The 17512-nt window shown below is 41.6% G+C and overlaps 1 protein-coding gene across 4 annotated transcripts in view; it reads left to right on the forward strand.

Moving 5' to 3' along the window:
- The window catches only part of TIPARP (TCDD inducible poly(ADP-ribose) polymerase), a 60460-nt gene that overhangs the window by 6140 nt on the left and 36808 nt on the right, over window positions 1–17512 (forward strand). For 2 of the 4 annotated variants that reach the window (XM_050965934.1, XM_050965936.1), the window contains one exon: window positions 969–1040. The exons of the other annotated variants lie outside the window; for them this stretch is intronic. The gene's annotated coding sequence lies outside the window, so the exon portion shown is untranslated. The remainder of the gene's footprint in view (window positions 1–968; window positions 1041–17512) is intronic. 4 annotated transcript variants of the gene reach the window in all.

The following is a 17512-nucleotide window of genomic DNA, read 5'->3' on the forward strand; positions in this document are numbered from 1 at the left end:
CTACTTGAGCTCGTATTGTAGGCCTGATCCAAATTCCATCAACGTTAATGAGAGGCTTTCTGTTAACTTCAGTGGGTTTTGGATTAGGCACATAGTCTCTAGAAGTAGGGTTAGAATTCCAATCCAGTCTTAATGCTGTGTTATTTTGAATTCAAAACTATGTGCAGTGCCTGGGCTGATGGATTTGTGGCACTGTTACAGCACATGGGAGGGTCTGAGTTTGGATCCCGAGCTCCCAAGGGGCTCAGTCCTGCATTGACATCACAGGGAGCGTTGGATGTACAAGGAATGCAGGATCAAGGCCATGTCAGCCAGGGTTGCTTTTCAGTGTCTCAGTTACTTTCCAGTGATTCTTCTCAGAGCAGCATTGGCAGACTCCGAAGGAAGCGACATCCAGCACAGGGACAGTCACTGTGCTATGGGATGGTGAGACGAAAACACATGATAGGAAAGGGAAGCAGGAATGAGAAGGACCTTCCAATTGGAAAAAAAAGAACCTTAAGGGATTATTCTAAGATGTTTGAAAGAAATTCAGGCCTGATTTTGGTTTAAATTTTCTGCCTAGAACTATTAGTATTTTTAATATAAATCCTGTAAGTACCACTGGAGAATTTTTTTTATTGAAAATCCAGGTGACATTATTTCAGTAGTTTTCATGCACATCTTTCTTTCTGGAAGACACTGCTAAGATTTATCTGATATAGTTAAATAACCAAACACTGTAAAAAGGAATTTAAATTAGACGTGAACGGGCTTTGAGTTTTTCTGCAGGCAATGGAACAATATATGTTTCTTGAAAAAACAACCTGGCATTTTTCTCTTTTAATGACTGGCAGCAGGGCTGGCCTACCATGAGGCGAACTGAGGTGGCTGCCTGAGGTGCCAGACTATGCAGAGGGGCACCACTAGGACCCAGAATGTAGAAAATTGTATCTGCTGCTGGTGCATATGTATTCTCTCTGCTCTAGATGCAAAAATGGTAGAGTGCTGTGCTGGAGGAAAGAAGGCACAAGAGACATGGCAGGCAGGCAGGAGAAAAGGTGAGAAGGAATAACAGAAAGCAGCAGGAGCTGCAGGGAGAGAGAGGAGGAGGAGCCTCTTATGTACCTGTCTAGCACTCCAGGAGCCTGGACTGATTAACACCAGCTTCTCAGGGAGCTTCCTATTTCCTGCTGTTTCCCTGAACTCACTTGAGAACAGGCAGTCAACTGAAGTAGTAGGAGCCAGTTAGGCCCTTAAGACACTGATCTCTTCCCTCACTCAGGCCCTGCTACCAGACTCCTTATTTGTCCCCTTCAGTTGAGTTTTGAGGGCCACTATAGCTGGCACAGAACAGCAGTCATGGGTGAAAAAAAATGCCCTTCTGGGACAGCATTCAGAAAAAGAAAATGTCAGGGTTCCCTCCCCACTCGGGGGTACAGATGTGGGGACCCGCCTGAAAGACCCCCTAAGCATATTTCTACCAGCTTAGGTTAAAAACTTGCCCAAGGCACAAATGCTTCCTTGTCCTTGGATGAGTACTGCTGCCACCACCAAGTGAGTTAGACAAAGATTCAGGAAAAGGACCACTTGCAGTCCCCCAAATATCCCCCCAAACACCTTCACCCCCTTTCCTGGGGAGGCTTGAGAATAATCTACCAACCAGATAGGTAAACAAAGTGAGCACAGACCAGACCCTTGGGTTTTTAGGACACTAAAAACCCATCAGATTCTTAAAAAACAGAACTTTATTATAAAGAAAAAAAAGTAAAAGAAGCATCCTCTGTAAAATCAGGATGGAAGGTAATCGTACAGGGTAACAAGATTTAAAACAGAGGATTTCACCTCTAGGCAAAACTTCAAAGTTACGAAAACGGATAAACCTCCCTCTTAGCACAGGGAAAATTCATAAGCTAAAACAAAAGATAATCTAATGCATTTCCTTGCTATTGCTTACTATTTCTGTAATATTAGACGTATCATTTCGGTAGGAGCTGGATTACTTGCTTGGTCTCTCTTTGTCTCAGAGAGAGCACCCACACAAAGCAAAAACCTTCCCTGTTAGATTTGAAAGTATCTTCTCCCCTTATTGGTCCTTTTGGTCAGGTGCCAGCCAGGTTATTTGAGCTTCTTAACCCTTTACAGGTAAAGGAGAGATTTACTGCTATCCTTAGCTGTATGTTCATGACAGAGAGAAGGCAAAGGAAGCTTTTCTATCTTAGGAGGAAGGAGCTCTCCTGAGATACATAGACACAAATGTTCACGGTGAGCCTTCCGGCTCCAGTGAGAATGTGGGTGGTGAGAAGATGCCTGATCTTTCAGTTAGTCAAGTGCAGGTGACCTGGTAGCTACTGCAGCATCCATATCTCCATCTCAAATGAATGTAACCATGCACCTTCCTGAAGAAAAGTGTAGATCAGCGAAGAGTATGGTGGAGGCACAAGAAACAGCTGCTGCTGAGTTTAGTTCCTTAAGTCTAGACGATCTAGGACTGTGGATCCACTTGAGCAGTAGCCCGAGGGACTTCCTTGTACTGCATGGGCCACAGCAAGTGAATAACTTCGTGTTCCCCAAAGACAATTAAAGTAGAAGTTTCCATCCAACACATTACTGGCGTGAAATCTCCAATGGTGACAAAGTGGAGAGGCTGTGGCTTATGTACTCAAAAACCCAGAATGCTTCATACTGTTTTTGTTGCAAATTCTTCCAGTCTAATGTTCCATTCACATTGGCTTCTACAGGAACAAAGGACTGGAAAAATCTGGCTAGAAATCTGGCATGCCATGAGAAGGCAGCAAATCACCAGAGAGCATTCCATAGGTGGAAGGAGCTTGAGATGAGACTAAGGTTAAAGGCCACCATAGATGATCAGCATCAGGAGACGATTACATCAGAGTCTCTTTACTGGCAAAATATTCTGAAAAGGCTCATGGCCATTGTGAGAATGCTTGCTACCCAAAACCTAGCACTGTGTGGCACTTCAGATCAGCTATATGTACCAAACAATGGAAACTTCCTTAAAATTTGGGAACTGATTGCTGAGTTTGATGCTGTACTCCAGGAGCATCTAAGAAAAGCCACCACCCAAGAAATGTACACACGCCACTACCTTGGAAAAACAATTCAAAATGAGATCTTACAGTTAGTGACAGCAAAAGTCAAACAGAAGATTGTGGCAGATCTGAAGTCAGCAAGATATTACTCTGTTATTCTGGACTGCACACCTGACATCAGCCATATGGAACAAGTGACTTTAATGGTGCGTTTTGTAACAACAACAGAACCTAGTGAAAATGTCCCTGCAGTGGTGACTGTCAGAGAGCATTTTCTAGAATTTATGGACATTGATGATACTACAAGAGCTGGTATAACAAGTGTGTGTCTTTAAAAGCTGGAAAATATAGGAATTGCGATAGCTGACATGAGAAGTCAGGGCTACGATGATGAAGCCAACATGAGAGGAAAGAACAGAGGAGTGCAGACACGGATCCGAGAGTTAAACCCTTGAGCTTTTTTTGTCCCATGCAGTTCTCATTCATTGAACCTGGTGGTCAGTGATACAGCATCAGCTTCTAATGAGGCTGCTGAGTTTTTTAATGTAATTCAGAGCATCTATATATTTTTCTCTTGTCATCCATCAGTTGATGCAATTTTGAAGCAACATCTGGGAACATCGTCTCTGACACTGAAACCACTGAATCCCACATGATGGGAAAGTCAAGTGCAGGTGATAAAGCCTATCAAACACCAAATTGGGAAGATAGGTGATGACATAGTTGCCGTTATGGAGGATAATTCTATGACAGGAACTGTTTGTGGGAGAACAATGAGAGAGGGAAATGGACTCACCAGAAACATACATAACTTCAAATTTCTGTGTGGCTTAGTGTTGCGGCATGATGTACTGTTTGAAATAAATGTTGTAAGCAAGAGACTCCAAGGTGTTGACCTTGATATATCTGGAGCAATGGAACAATTGGACAAAGCAAAGTCCTACCTACACTCTTACTGGTCAGATGAGGGATTTCAAAACGTTCTGAAGAGTACACAGACGTTGACAGAGGAACTTGACACTGAAGCAATTTTCCCATTCAAGAATACAAGAGTCACTGAAGAAGAAGATGTTTTGATTACGAGGCACAGGATATTCCCAGGAGAGACCCCGAACAACAATTCAGAGTTGAATTCTTTAACCAGGTGCTAGATTGTGCAATACAGTGAATTGAAGAACATTTCTTGCAGCTCAAGGAACACAGGAGTATATTTGGATGTTATATGATATTCCAAAACTCCTCACTATACCTGAAGAAGACCAACAATACAGGGCACTAGAGACAGTGTTGACACACGATGACATGCGTGATATTGATGCGAGTGATTTAGGTGATGAACTGAAAGCCCTTTCAAGATACATTTCAGCAGATTCAACCCAAAAGGCTGTTCAGGAATATATGTTCACAAATAAGATGACTACCCTCTTTCCAAATGCTTTCGTTGCTCTGTGCGTACTTCTAACACTTCCTGTAACAGTTGCCAGAGGAGAACACAGCTTCTCCAAGCTGAGGTTAATAAAAACACATCTATGCTCCACAATAATACAGGAGAGGCTGCTTGGCCTTGAAACCATCTCATTAGAGTGTGAGCTGGCCCAGACTGTGGACCTTCAGGAAGCAGTTCGGATCTTTGCAACCAAGAAGGCACCGAAACCACCACTTTGATTATTCAAACAGATAAAAATGCCAATGTTTACTATGCAGACAAGATAAGTTGCATTTGAAAGTAAAGTGTTACTTCAAATATTTGAACAAAAGGCATTTTAAGTTGTTAGTTCTCCTTTATTGGAGTACGTAGCAGACCGGAACCATGAGAGGAGTAGAACAGGAAAAAGGCAGAATTGAGACCTTTCAAAGTTTTGGCCCAAGCGAGGGGGTCATGGGAGCTTCATTTGAGCTCTCCGTCTCAGGTGCCAAAATGTTGTAGGCCGGCCCTGACTGGCAGGCTGTCGCTTTAAGTAGAGCCTCAGTTGGAACAAATTTCCATAAAGGTTGTGTTTTCACTTTCAGTTGTGTCATATTTGTATGACAAGAAATAAATCAGGAAACGAGTCCAAGGTGTTTGGTCAAAACTACTGGAGTTTATTGCTTTTCCCTAAGGGCCTGACTGCAGTGTACTGAGCATCGCCTGTGAGAGCAAAATGCTCTCAACTCTGAAACCCTGGGGAATAGAGGACACTTAGCAGGAGCTCAGCACCTGGCAGAATTACTCCCTATGTGCTTCGATTTCGCAGCAGTGGGTGCCAGACTCTAGGAGACTTGAAACCTGCCCTGGTGATATTAGTTTGGAGTAAATCAGTGCGCTAGTTTGATCTGCGGACATATGCAAAAAATGTTATAAGAACTATAATTTTGATATCACATGATATTTTTTAGGGGCTGTTGTGTCTCAGGAACATGTTGCTGAAACAACCACAGGTTTGGACCATTAACCCTACACAGAGCCCTAACGAGACAAAGGAAATTTCAAGGAAATCAGAGTATGCCTGTGGGATTTAGAGTACTTAGAAAAATCAGCTCTTAAAGAGTAAGCAGGTCTCAACCTTAACTATAGTGATGCTACCAGCATAGTACACTCTGAAGATGCAGACAGCAATAAAGACAGTGAAACTGAAGGGTTCTGTTCTGCCAAACCCACCCCTTCATACAAGGCAAAAGCTATCATAGAAGCCACTGCAGCCTTAGTGGCTCCAAAAGGGCCACTAAGCGGTGTATTGACATTTCAACCTTAGGTGGAGGATTTTGTCTAATGGACTCTTGCAAAGCAGTATTGCGTAAAACCCATTTACTCAAGTTGTGCACAGAGGAGAATATTTAGGCCATGGTTCAACAGCGATAGTCTCCTATATGTGTAAAATTCCCAAGAGTTCTATGCTTTCTCTGAAAACAAAATATTTTCATACGTACCGAAAGTACAGAAGAATATCAGTGCCAACATCAGCCATTTTGACCAGAGAGCAGAATTTTGCCTAGTGATATAAATGTTAATGCTGTCATCTCTGTTATTTATGGAAAGTAGGCCGCTTCTTAAATTGTAAAACACTGGGAATAGCAGCAAGCATTCTGGGAATGCAGAGATTATCTGTACTACTGTGCTACTCTCCTACTTTCTTCGAATTGCTAAACTGGAAACAGTTCAAAGTGTTTTACAAGGACTCTGTTATTTCCTACATGGGCTTTGTTTTGTCTGTTTCATTATCTTGTTTATCTGTGTTAAATGTAGGCTGCAGGCACAATCAATGTTGGATTAAAAAGCAAAATTTTCTGAGACTTGTGATTAATAATAAATCAGTCAGCTCTTTAGGACAGTTGCATCTGTTTGCCTTAATGTGAATCTTTATTTCTCAATGCCCAAGAATGATTGTCATCAGTATGACAGCCTAAAAAAAGCTAAGTCCTTACCAAACTTAAACATTACTTTAATTATAGAGGCAGCAATACTAGTGACTCCATAATTAATATTACTTGGAAGTTTTCACTCAGAGTTAAGTGCTCCTTAGGTGTGAAAATCTTTCTGGCAGTGGAGCTGATGTAGTTCTAATATGCAAAAGAGGGGTAGGATTTGCAGGGGCCTGTGCAGAGGTTATTCATGCAGTGCCCAGGCAATAAGTTGAGTTATGTAAAGGATAGGGTCTGTTCCTACACAGACTTTCCTATTTCCTTCCTTGGAAAAGGTTTGCTAGTGCTGAAGTCCCAGCCATATCGTGGTTCTGGAGTTGCTCCCTAGACTGGGTGAGCATTCCTTCTCTTCCCAGCGACCAGCTCCATGCACAGATATCTATTGCCCAGCCTGTTGTTTGGGCTGTATGTTCTGGATGGGAGGATTTGGGCCTTAAGTTATGCATGTGCTACAGATCATCAAAATAAAACCATGTCTAAACACACCAGAACTTTTCAGATCCGACCTGAATCTAAACTTGGTGAGTGTCTCTTCCCAGTTCCTGTAGTAGACCAAATGATCTGCCGCAAATTTGACTGTTGTGCCACAGGTCCATATGTCCTCCAGTATTTCCAGTCTGTCATTTGGGCCTGTACTCTCAATGTGAGACTTTTCCCCATTCTGTCAATGTCATTTTTATGTATTAAAAAATCTTTTATAGTGATTATTTCAAGCTATGAAGGCATTTCCCTTTGTTCCCTTTTATGCATTATGACCTTTTTCACAGATTCTGATTATATTTGTTCGTTTATGTCTATATAAACGCTTGGGAACACAGAGGTAATTTCTGCAGGTCGCAGAGTACTGTGAATATTGCTTCTCAAGCTCTCCAAATACCCTGTTTCATTTCAGTGTTGGTTTAGCTCTATTAAGATATATATTTTTTACAGCCTGATAATGTATACTGTTTAATTCAAAAGCTCATGATAACTCCACAACCATGGAAAAAAGCCTTGAGGATAATAGTTTGTGCATAAAAGTTTTCTGCATTGATAAGACTTTTGGTTTTCAACTTTTACTGAAAAGGTCCCAGGATTTACAAAAACTATTACTCAGATTTTAGTGATTTTTCACCTGAATTTTGGACTATTTAAGTTCATGAAAATACTGATTATGCTAAGAAAATCCAATACGTTACATTAGATTGCTGTGTTTATGTTAATCATAAATTAGTCTAAGTGCAAATGTCAGGTTGTCTGTTAAAGAAATGCAATGTCATGGTATGGAAGATATATACACACACATTCATATGTGTACATATTGTTAATATACAGTTCATTAAACAACAATATTAAACTGCTTTTAAACTTTCTGTTCTCTTACTTTTCTCTGTTTTTTGCTTTTTTTCTGTCCTCCCTTCCCCCAGTATTCAACCCGACATTTACCCAGAGAACTGTGAAATTAATTTTTTGCACTGATTTTCACCCGTTTATAAATTTTTGAGGTAAATACTAATGAATTCCTGGGAAATTTTAAACAACTTAACCTGAAATTGAAGAGGCTTATGTAGTGAACAGATTGAGTAGAACCATTTTTGTGATCACACAGCATTTACATTAGAACATTTCTGTACCTCTTATAGTCCATTATATTATTCTGTTCTTTGTTATGACAATTTCTCACATCTTGTATAATGATACAGTTTTAATTAAAATACTGTATAGCTAAAAAGATTTTTAGGCTAGAGTTATCGAATTCCAATTTTAACAATTGTGCCAAAAAGAAATATGAACTAGAATACATCCTCTGGGAGAGCTATGAAAATCCCATCTGTGATTAAACAGATGGCACCTCTTTGGTGAAATATACTATCCCAATGAAGTTTGCACAATTTGAACTATCTTAGAGACTGTATAAAACATGGTGTCCAGTGTGGAAGTTGCTAGGTTCCACACCCATATAACATAACAAACCATATGTCCCTGACATGGACTTTAATATGCTCTTTCTGTTCTTTCCCTTTTTAACATGACGGAGTAAACCACAGAACATAAAATCTAGAGACTACTGATATTTTAGAACTACTTATTTTATTCCAGCCAACTGCAGAATGTGAGCTAGCAATGCATCTATCCTGCTTTTAGAACAGAAAATCAGTATCAGTGATATTTTTTTCTATTGCATTAGGAACAAATCCTATCAAATGCTTCTCTCTTCAAATCAGTTTAAAGATGAAACTCGGTTATTTTAATATGATCAGCAAGAATTCAGTGAGTGTTTCCTACAGACTTCCTGCACTGTGCAATCAAGTTTTATGTCTCAACTTGTGACCTCTGTTCCAGCATGATATATTTTCAAACTGAATCACATTCCTAATACCAAAAGTACCCACCTCTTTCTGTTGACTGAAAGCTACCCTTTAATCAGCATCCTAAGCTAAGAGGTGCACTTGGCTGACTTAGCAGCCATTAGTTTTCCTGTCTGGCAATCCTCTGTCTTGCTCTGTTCCTCCAAAAGAGTCATTCCTTGGGCACAAATGCAGTATCTTTTGCTTGGTTTCAGTAAGTATTTCACCACTAAGTCCTTTCTCATACAGGCATGACTTCTTGGACTTCCATCATTTTCTTTATCTTTGTAATATGCTATTTGTTCTAACCTCACCGTCTGTGGACTGTTGGTCACTAAAAGCATGTCTACACTGCATCTGGGAGAAAATCTCCAAGCCCAGGTCTATTGACTTGTTCTAGTAGGGCATGTGCTAGTGCTCTAAAAATAGCTGTGTAGACTGCTTTGATGTGGTTTTGGTTCTCAAGCTCACCCCCCACTTTCTCCAGGGCTGCAGAGCCCGAGCTCCAGTCTGTAGTATGTACACGTGCCCTTTGGGTATATCTACACTGCAATTGAGAGGTGTGTTCGAAGCACATTTAGACATATCTAGATCACAGCTAGCTTGACTGCCAATAGCAGTGTAGCCGCAGCAGCATGGCCAATGGCATGAACTAGCCCCCTGAGTACAACTCTGCCCAGGATCTTGAATATGTACTCTCACAGCTAGCAGGGGGATCAGAGCAGGGTGTTGGGGTGCAGGGGGTTAGGGTTCAGGGGGGCATGGGGTGCAGCAGGAGGCTCAAGGCAGGGGGTTGGGGTGCAGGAAGCGTTTGGGGTGCAGACTCCGGCCTGGCGCCACTTACCTTGAGCGGCTCCGGGGTGGCAGCGGCGCGCAGCGGGGCTAAGGCAGGCTCCCTGCCAGCCCTGGCCCTGCGCCGCTCCCGGAAGCAGCCGGCACTGTGTCCATGTGGCCCCTGGGGCAGAGGGTTCTGTGCGCTGCCCTCGCCTGTGGGTACCTCCCCCAAAGTTCCCATTGGCCATGGTTTCCCATTCCTAGTCAGTGGGAGCTGCCGAGGGTGGTGTCTGCAGGCAAGGGCAGCGCTTGGAGCCAGGGTTGGCTCCAGTGTGTTTGCTGCCCCAAGCGGCGAAAAAAAAAAGGAAATCTCAGTTGAGCTGCCGCCCAAGAGGAAGCCAGAGTGAAGGACCTGCCGTCGAATTGCTGCCGAAGACTCAAGCAGGCCGACTGAGCTGCAGATGACGACGACCCGGACGTGCCGCCCCAGCAACAGACTAATTGCCACCCCTTTCTATTGTCTGCCCCAGGCACCTACTTCCTTCGCTGGTGCCTGGAGCCAGTCCTGTGCGGAGCCCTCCCTCTGCCCCCTCCAGGGGCCGCAGGGACATGGTGCTGGCCACTTCTTGGAGCGAGTAAGGGCCCGGGCAGGCAGGGAGCTTGCCCTAGCCCTGTGGTGCCACAGGGGTGGCAATCCTGCGGGCCGAATCCAAAGCCCTAACGGGCTGGATCCTCTCCACGGGGCATAGTTTTCCCACCCCGGACTAGAATCTAGATGATCACGGTGCTCCCTTCTGAGTTTTGAATCTGTGAATCTATGAACCAGGCCCCCCACATTGGTCAGAATTACAGTGTAGACAGGACATCAATTTCACTCTGATTATTGCCACACTGATGTTTATAGTTGCAGTGGAAAAAATCACCTAGAAAGACATCCTTTAAAAAGGCTGAGGGATTTGACATACAACTGAGTGGCTTTGTTTGCTTGATGAGTTAATGGCAAGCAGTGTCTATTTAAGGCATAAAGGCAGTTTATTTTATAAAGTTCTTTCTTTCATAATAAGGAGTTTTCAGAATTTGGAGCAGTTCTTCAGGTGACCAACTCCCATGGCAGAATTGATACCTAAATTACAACAGAAATGAATTACGTATTTCCAAAAATCAGTAAGATTAATTGTACTAATAAATTGAAAATATTAGATTATCTTGCAGATAGGCCAGTCTGCTTCAAGGCCCACAGTCCTTAGCCCACAATCCTAAAATAGCAAGATGTGTCTGTAAAAAAAATAAAACAATAATAATTGATCAACAGCTAAATATTTTCAGGGTAGAGACTGTCTGAATCATTAATTTCACATTCCCCCAAATGAATCAGACTACACACAGAGATACTTCTTATGAGCAAGCCAGAAAAGAGCTATCAGAAAATATTGTATCTGTGTGCACTGTGTATTTTGGGTAATACAGTGGTTTCACTAAGTATTCAAGACCTTATTTGCTAAAAAGAAATGCATAGCTGGGTCACATTCTTGATATGAGATTTTGAGCACCAATGGTAATGTGGAATTGTTGATGCATAAGGGGAAACACACTTTTGATGTGGTTACGTACTAGCACAAGGGCTGAGCTCCTACAACCATGGATACCACGGGGTTCTCACTCACTGTGGTTTTATGATGGGGTAATTCCATTTACTTCATTGGAATTGCTCTTGGTTTCCATCAGTATAAATGAAAGGAAATTAGGCCTATATTGTACACGCACACAAAAAAATCATACATGTGTATTTATTTTTAATCTACAGGAATAATTCACCTGAACTCTTAATTTAAAAATACAAATTAAATTAGCCAACTTTTTCCATTTACACAGGAGTACCAAATGGTGGCACAGAAAGAAACAGACTAGTCTGAGACTAGATTCTGATTGTAGACTTGCTCGTGGATAGTACCAGAAATTCGAATAACCTGTGTGTCTGATGGGTTAACAGAAGTGTCTGCTCAAAACTATTGCTGCAGTAGGACACTGCTGTCCTCCCAAAAGACAACACGTTAATCAGATATACAATACTACTGAACTATATGAGATTTGTGACTGCATCAGTCAGCAACGGGATACAAGTAGGACAAGTAATTACTTCTTTTTTATTTATTGTCAGGTATATCGTTATTAGAGGTAGCATTTTCAGAAGCACTCAGTGTTGGCCTAATTCTGCTGCCGTTGAAGTAAATGACTCCTGTACAGGAGTCCGTCCATGCATCTGAAGAAGTGGGGTTTTTACCCACGAAAGCTTATGCCCAAATGAATCTGTTAGTCGTTAAGGTGCCACCAGACTCTTCATTGCTTTTGTGGATACAGATTAACACGGCTACCCCTCTGATACTTGATACGCGTATGTAAGTTCATCATGGTGTACTTTATTTACTGTGTCTTATGCAGCTTCATGTCCTATCGCCATAAGACTTTTACCAAGCTTCAGCCTACCTCCTTGGCACAGGAGATGAGAGGTCTCACCTCTCTGAGATCCTGGTCTCCTTTGCCCTTTCTTCCTGTCCCCCACTTAACAGTCCCCAGCTAGTAAACTGAATCCCCTTGTTAACTGGTTAATCACCCAGTCCTAATCAATTGTCTCCCAGTTTGGCCCATGCAGGGAGTGGGATGGTTACAAAATACAGAGTGGTGAGCCAGTCCTAGACTACTCTCACTCTGTCGCAGCTCCCAGTAGGAGCAGAGGTAGGTCAATGCTAAGCACTCAGATTGGAAGCAGGCTTAGAAACAATTTTAGGCTAATGCTGAGAGCTTTTGAAAATCTCACCTCATCCTGTTTGGACCTTGCAGTTTCAGCTACACTGGAGCTAAAGCAACATTTGGAAAAATTATGAAAATGATCAGTGTAGAGGTCAAGATTCGCCCACTAGGTGGCACCAAAGCTAAAGCTAATGCCCTAGACCTATTTCACAAACCTTTTCTGCCTTCCTCTTGTGGATCTCCATTACATTCAGAACTGATCTTCATCTTCTTCATTTCCTTCCCCTCATGTGAGCGAGCATTCCAACCACATTGTTTGATTTTTGAAAAACAAAAATTAAAATCACAGGCTGTAGGGTTGCAATTATCAAGGCTAGGATAAAGAGGGCTGGTGGAAATAGACATCCAGGAACTGGAGTTTGCCAGAAGTCCACATTATTTATTTATTTATAGAAAGTGCTATAATTTCTTTTTTTTTAAAGTGGCAATCTTTAACTATAATGAAACCCAGACTATGTAGTATTTTGCACTAAAAATGGACCCAAATAAATTAAGAGTCCCAGAAACTAGATCATCTACCAAATTCAACACCTCTGATTGACAGCATGAACTGAGATACCTCAGAGTTTCATTTTCCAGTTGTTAACTTGTTTAATGTCTGCATAATTCACATTCCTTTTCTCTTGGAATGTATATAACCTGACTTGCTGGCACATGTCCGTATCAGAACAGGGCTGGGGCATTCATATTGTTACTGGGGTTAATATTAGCATTTAGAAACATAGAATCGTAAGACTGGAAGAGACCTTGAGAGGTCATCTAGTCCAGGCCCCTGCACTCATGGCAGGACTAAGTATTATTTTGAGCATCCCTAACAGGTGTTTGTCTAACCTGATCTTAAAAATCTCCAATGACAGACATTCCACAACCTCCCTAAGCAATTTATTCCAGTGCTTAAATATCCTGGCAGTTAGGATGTTTTTCCTAATATCCAACCTAAGATGCCCTTGCTGCAATTTAAGCCCATTGCTTCTTGTCCTATCCTCAGTGATTAATGAGATGGTACCTTTTGAGGCCATCAAGCACAGGCCTCAAAAGATACCATCTATCTGATTACTTTATACAGAGTGACAGCTTGTTAATAAATATTAGTTTGTATAGATGAATTATTTCCTTGGATAGTTAGCTTCCCTTCTTGGCTTCTGCACAATGTATTTACATCTCATTTATCCAAAGCTTTTAAACATGAGCAAATTATATTTAATGGATGTGAAACGCTGACAGGAGAGTTTTGATAAAATATTAAAGTAATTATGGCTTTGTACTCTACACTTCTTACTGTAAATAAATAATTAGTAGCTACTCAGTGGTTTAATTAAAGAGAACAGGAAGTTTATCCATTCCTTTCTCTCACTTTCTACCACCTTTTCATAAGAGCTGCTACACAGCAAAGAAAAAAGGCAATTCTACAGAATACTTTACAGTGATGAAAGGGCACATAGATTCGGAGTCAGGAGACCTAGTTTCCATTCCCATTGGTTTGCTGTTTGACCTTGGGTGAGTCACTGCTCTGTGTTCATTTTCTCTTTCTGGTAAAAATATACAGCAGACCATTTAAATTGTGTAATACTGATAATATTTATATTTAGATAGCATTTTGGCTCAGTAGATCTCAAAGCGCTTTACAACAATAATGATACTTTCTCATTTTTAAAGCACTTGTAGAGCTAGTTGTGAAAATTACTATATACAGTAAATGAAAAATATGATATGGCGGTTAGATCAAGGAAATGATACAGGAATCCTTGTGTGAAATTCTGGCCCTATTAAAGTTATTGGGAATCTTTCCATTGCTTTCATTTGAGACAAGATCCCATCCTTGAGCAGTATTCTTGCTTCTTCTATTGACTTGTTGTATAAACTTGGGAGATTATTTAACCTATATTTCCAATCTATAAAATACCAAGTGGGAACAATAATGCTTAAGTACCTCAAAAAATATTGTGAAGCTTGACCTTTGTAAAATGCTTTGAGATCCTCAGCTGAAAAGCACCAGGTGAATCCAGGTTTTACAAGTAACCTCAAAACTACTTTTCTATATTAACTTCAGTGTTATGTGGGCTTTCTTAGTATGGATGTTAGCCACAGAACTTCTGTTACTAGTAGCTAAGCTCTTAAAATAACAAAGGTGTTGCACTCACAATCAGACTGTAATTTCACAAAGGAACGTAGCCGCCTTACTGTACAAACTGGTTTGCATGCAGACCTTGCAACACCTTTATCTGAAGGGAACCGGCTCAGGTGCTATACAGAGATATGTGCTAAACAAGACCTTAATTCAGAGCCTTTTCCTTTTAGTAGTTTCAAAGTTCACCGGTCCCATATTTGAGAAAATGAAAACATTAAACACACAAAGTTTCAGGCAAATGACTAAACTAGATAATGCAGTTGGGAAAAATATCTTAAAAGATGAAAGTATTTTTCGCTTCACTAACTTGTTTTCCTAATTATTAAGAAGTCAGTAAAAAAATGTATGTTTAAAAACTTAGGGCCATATGCTTCCTTGGCTTGTGCCCTTGAAAGTGTAGTAAATGTTGTGAAGCCTGCCTCCAAGTTCTATGCATAAACTAAAATCTCCTATGTAGTATTCTGACATACAAAATTGTGGACAATTTGGAAAAGATCTAACAACTTCAGAAAGAAGGCATAATCTGAAGAAGTCTTGGAGAGGGTGGGACAAATCCAGAGTGTTAGCTCTGGAAAAATAAAGAAAGGGTCCTTTCTTGCCCCTGTTAAAGTAATTGTCAAATTTCCTTTACACTTAAAAGATCATGCCCTAAATCACTGCAGAAATCTGATAAGTTAATGCTGCTTTGACTTAACTTGCTATTAGCAAAAATCCTGCACCTTGGTGTGGCCAAAGATAAATGTTTCTGAGGATGTCTAAGCATATAGAGACCATCTGTAAATGGTGTGTGAAGTGATGGGAAACTGATCGCAGACAGCAAGGGATTTAGAAAAGTTTGCTGTATGTTTTCATAGGTCATGGCCCCTTGCTACAGTTTCTGCCCCACAGCTCCTGTAGTAGATCCCTGCTACATAGCATCCCCAAAAGTTTAGCTATGGGTTTTTAATATTTTCAGTAGGTGTTTCTGGCACCACCCACTGCTGGTTTCTACTAACATTGTTTCCACCTGACTTGATGGCACAATACCTATTTAGTAACCCAGTTCAGTTTGATAGTCATGTTCTGGGAATTTTAGCCCTTTCTGCACCTTTTTTATTACAAGTAGGAGCATGTAGCTCAAAAAGTTGCTGTATTTTCAAATTCTCTGGGACAACTCTCTTTCCCCTGAAAAGCAATAGGAGGAGAAAAAAACCTTAGCGTCTCCTCTCATAGTTTCTTATGCAGCATCCAGATCAAGCGGATGGAATTGCAGAGTAAGGTGAAAGAAGTGGCTTGCAAGCTCTGTGGATCCTGAGAACACATACAGACAGAACACATACACGTCCCCACCATCCATGTGATTAATCAGACTTTTTTTATTGTAGGGCCTCCATGGTAGGAATAAGATGGCCAACTTTCTAATTTGTGAAAACCAGACACTGAGTGCCAGAAGCTCCCCTACCCTTTGCCCCACCTCTTCCCCCAGTGTCCCACCCCTGCTCCACCTCTTCCCTCAGGGCCCCCCCACTCCTCTTCCTCTACCCACCCCCCATCATTTGCTGCTCTCTACACCTTCCCCCTGCCAGCTGAGCGGTAGAGGGGTGACTGGGGTGGACAGAGGAGGGAAAACCATGCTCTGGAGGTGAAGGGGTGACTGGGGCAGGACAGGGGGCAGCACACCAGAGGCGGGGCACAAAGGAGGCTGAGAGGACCCTGGCAGTGAGCCCAGCCACCAGTATCGATCCTCAAACACCGTGCCTTCAAGGATCCCTCCCCAGGTGCCAGCCAGGTACCTCTTTCTACCGGAACGAGGAAGTTCCTCCAGCTCCAGCAGCAGCTGCTCTTCCTTCCCTCCCAGTGGCAGAACAGAAGCCAACTGTGATCATTTACTGAGGTAACTGGACTTTTGGTGTCTGGTCAGTAGTTCAGACTGGACACTGTCAGGTCCCTTTTTCGACCGGACTTTCTGGTCAAAAACTGGACACCTGGCAACCCTAGGCAGGAGGGGTCTTTTGTGAGCCTTGCTGCCATTGTCTGTACCTACCATTCATCTCATAGGCTGAGGTAGAAGACATGAAAAATAAATAATGAGCATTCTTTTTTGCTGGGATAGCCAGTAGAAGTAAATTGAGTTAGGATAGAAGCATGCCACAGAGTGATCCTTTCTTGGCTCCTGATTCACCCTTCTTCATCACACCCAGATTTGGAGAGCCCTGCTTGTGTAGATTTGAATTTCAGAGGGCCATAAGAGGGAAGGAAGCAAGCAGCACATCTGCTGCTCCCTGTTCTTCTGCAACATTCTCCCAAGTTGCACCTACTTTAGCTTCCTTCCATGGCAGTAAGATCAGCTTAACATGGTGTTTTGGGAAATTATACGTGTCATTCTGCAAGTATTCAAATGTCAAGGAGATTTTATTTTTATCAGAAGGATGCATTTTGGAGCCTGAACTTTTTTTTTTTTTTTTTTTTAATCGGAATATTTGAGGCTAAAGCTGATAAACTTCCTCTCTGACTCCAATATAGAAATGAAGTGCATATATTGAGTATTCCATTACTTGGATGTCAAAATAATTAATTACAGCACTCTGATGCATTTTACCATTTGAAAGAATTAATTAAAACACACTTGCTATTGTCAAGGGCATAAAACATGTAAATAGAAATGAGATCATATCTTCATGGTGGTCATGGTTTCCCTTTGTATGCTGTGTAGCCTCAGAAAGTGCTTTGTGACCCTGCACTGTGCCAGGCTGTATCTCCCGAAATTATGTGTCTGACTACAGAAAGAGAGAGATTCTGGGCCAAATTCTTACCTGAGTTGCACTCTGTCAACCCCACTGAAATGAATGGGAATTGTGCATACTACAGAGTTTGACCCTATGTGTTATTTATAGCTTACATATAAAATATGCTGTTCCAAACAATTAGATAATTTCTGTGTTGGTAGTTTTTGAAAAATAAACTGAGCTGTGTAGTTAGTTCAGTCTGACATAAATGCAGACATGGCAGCATGTTCCATATTCTCATTGCCTGCATGTTGTAAAGCTCTTGTTTTGTTAGTCAAA

Source organism: Gopherus flavomarginatus, chromosome 8 (genome assembly GCF_025201925.1).
Source record: "Gopherus flavomarginatus isolate rGopFla2 chromosome 8, rGopFla2.mat.asm, whole genome shotgun sequence".
Classification (NCBI taxonomy): Eukaryota; Metazoa; Chordata; order Testudines; family Testudinidae; genus Gopherus; species Gopherus flavomarginatus.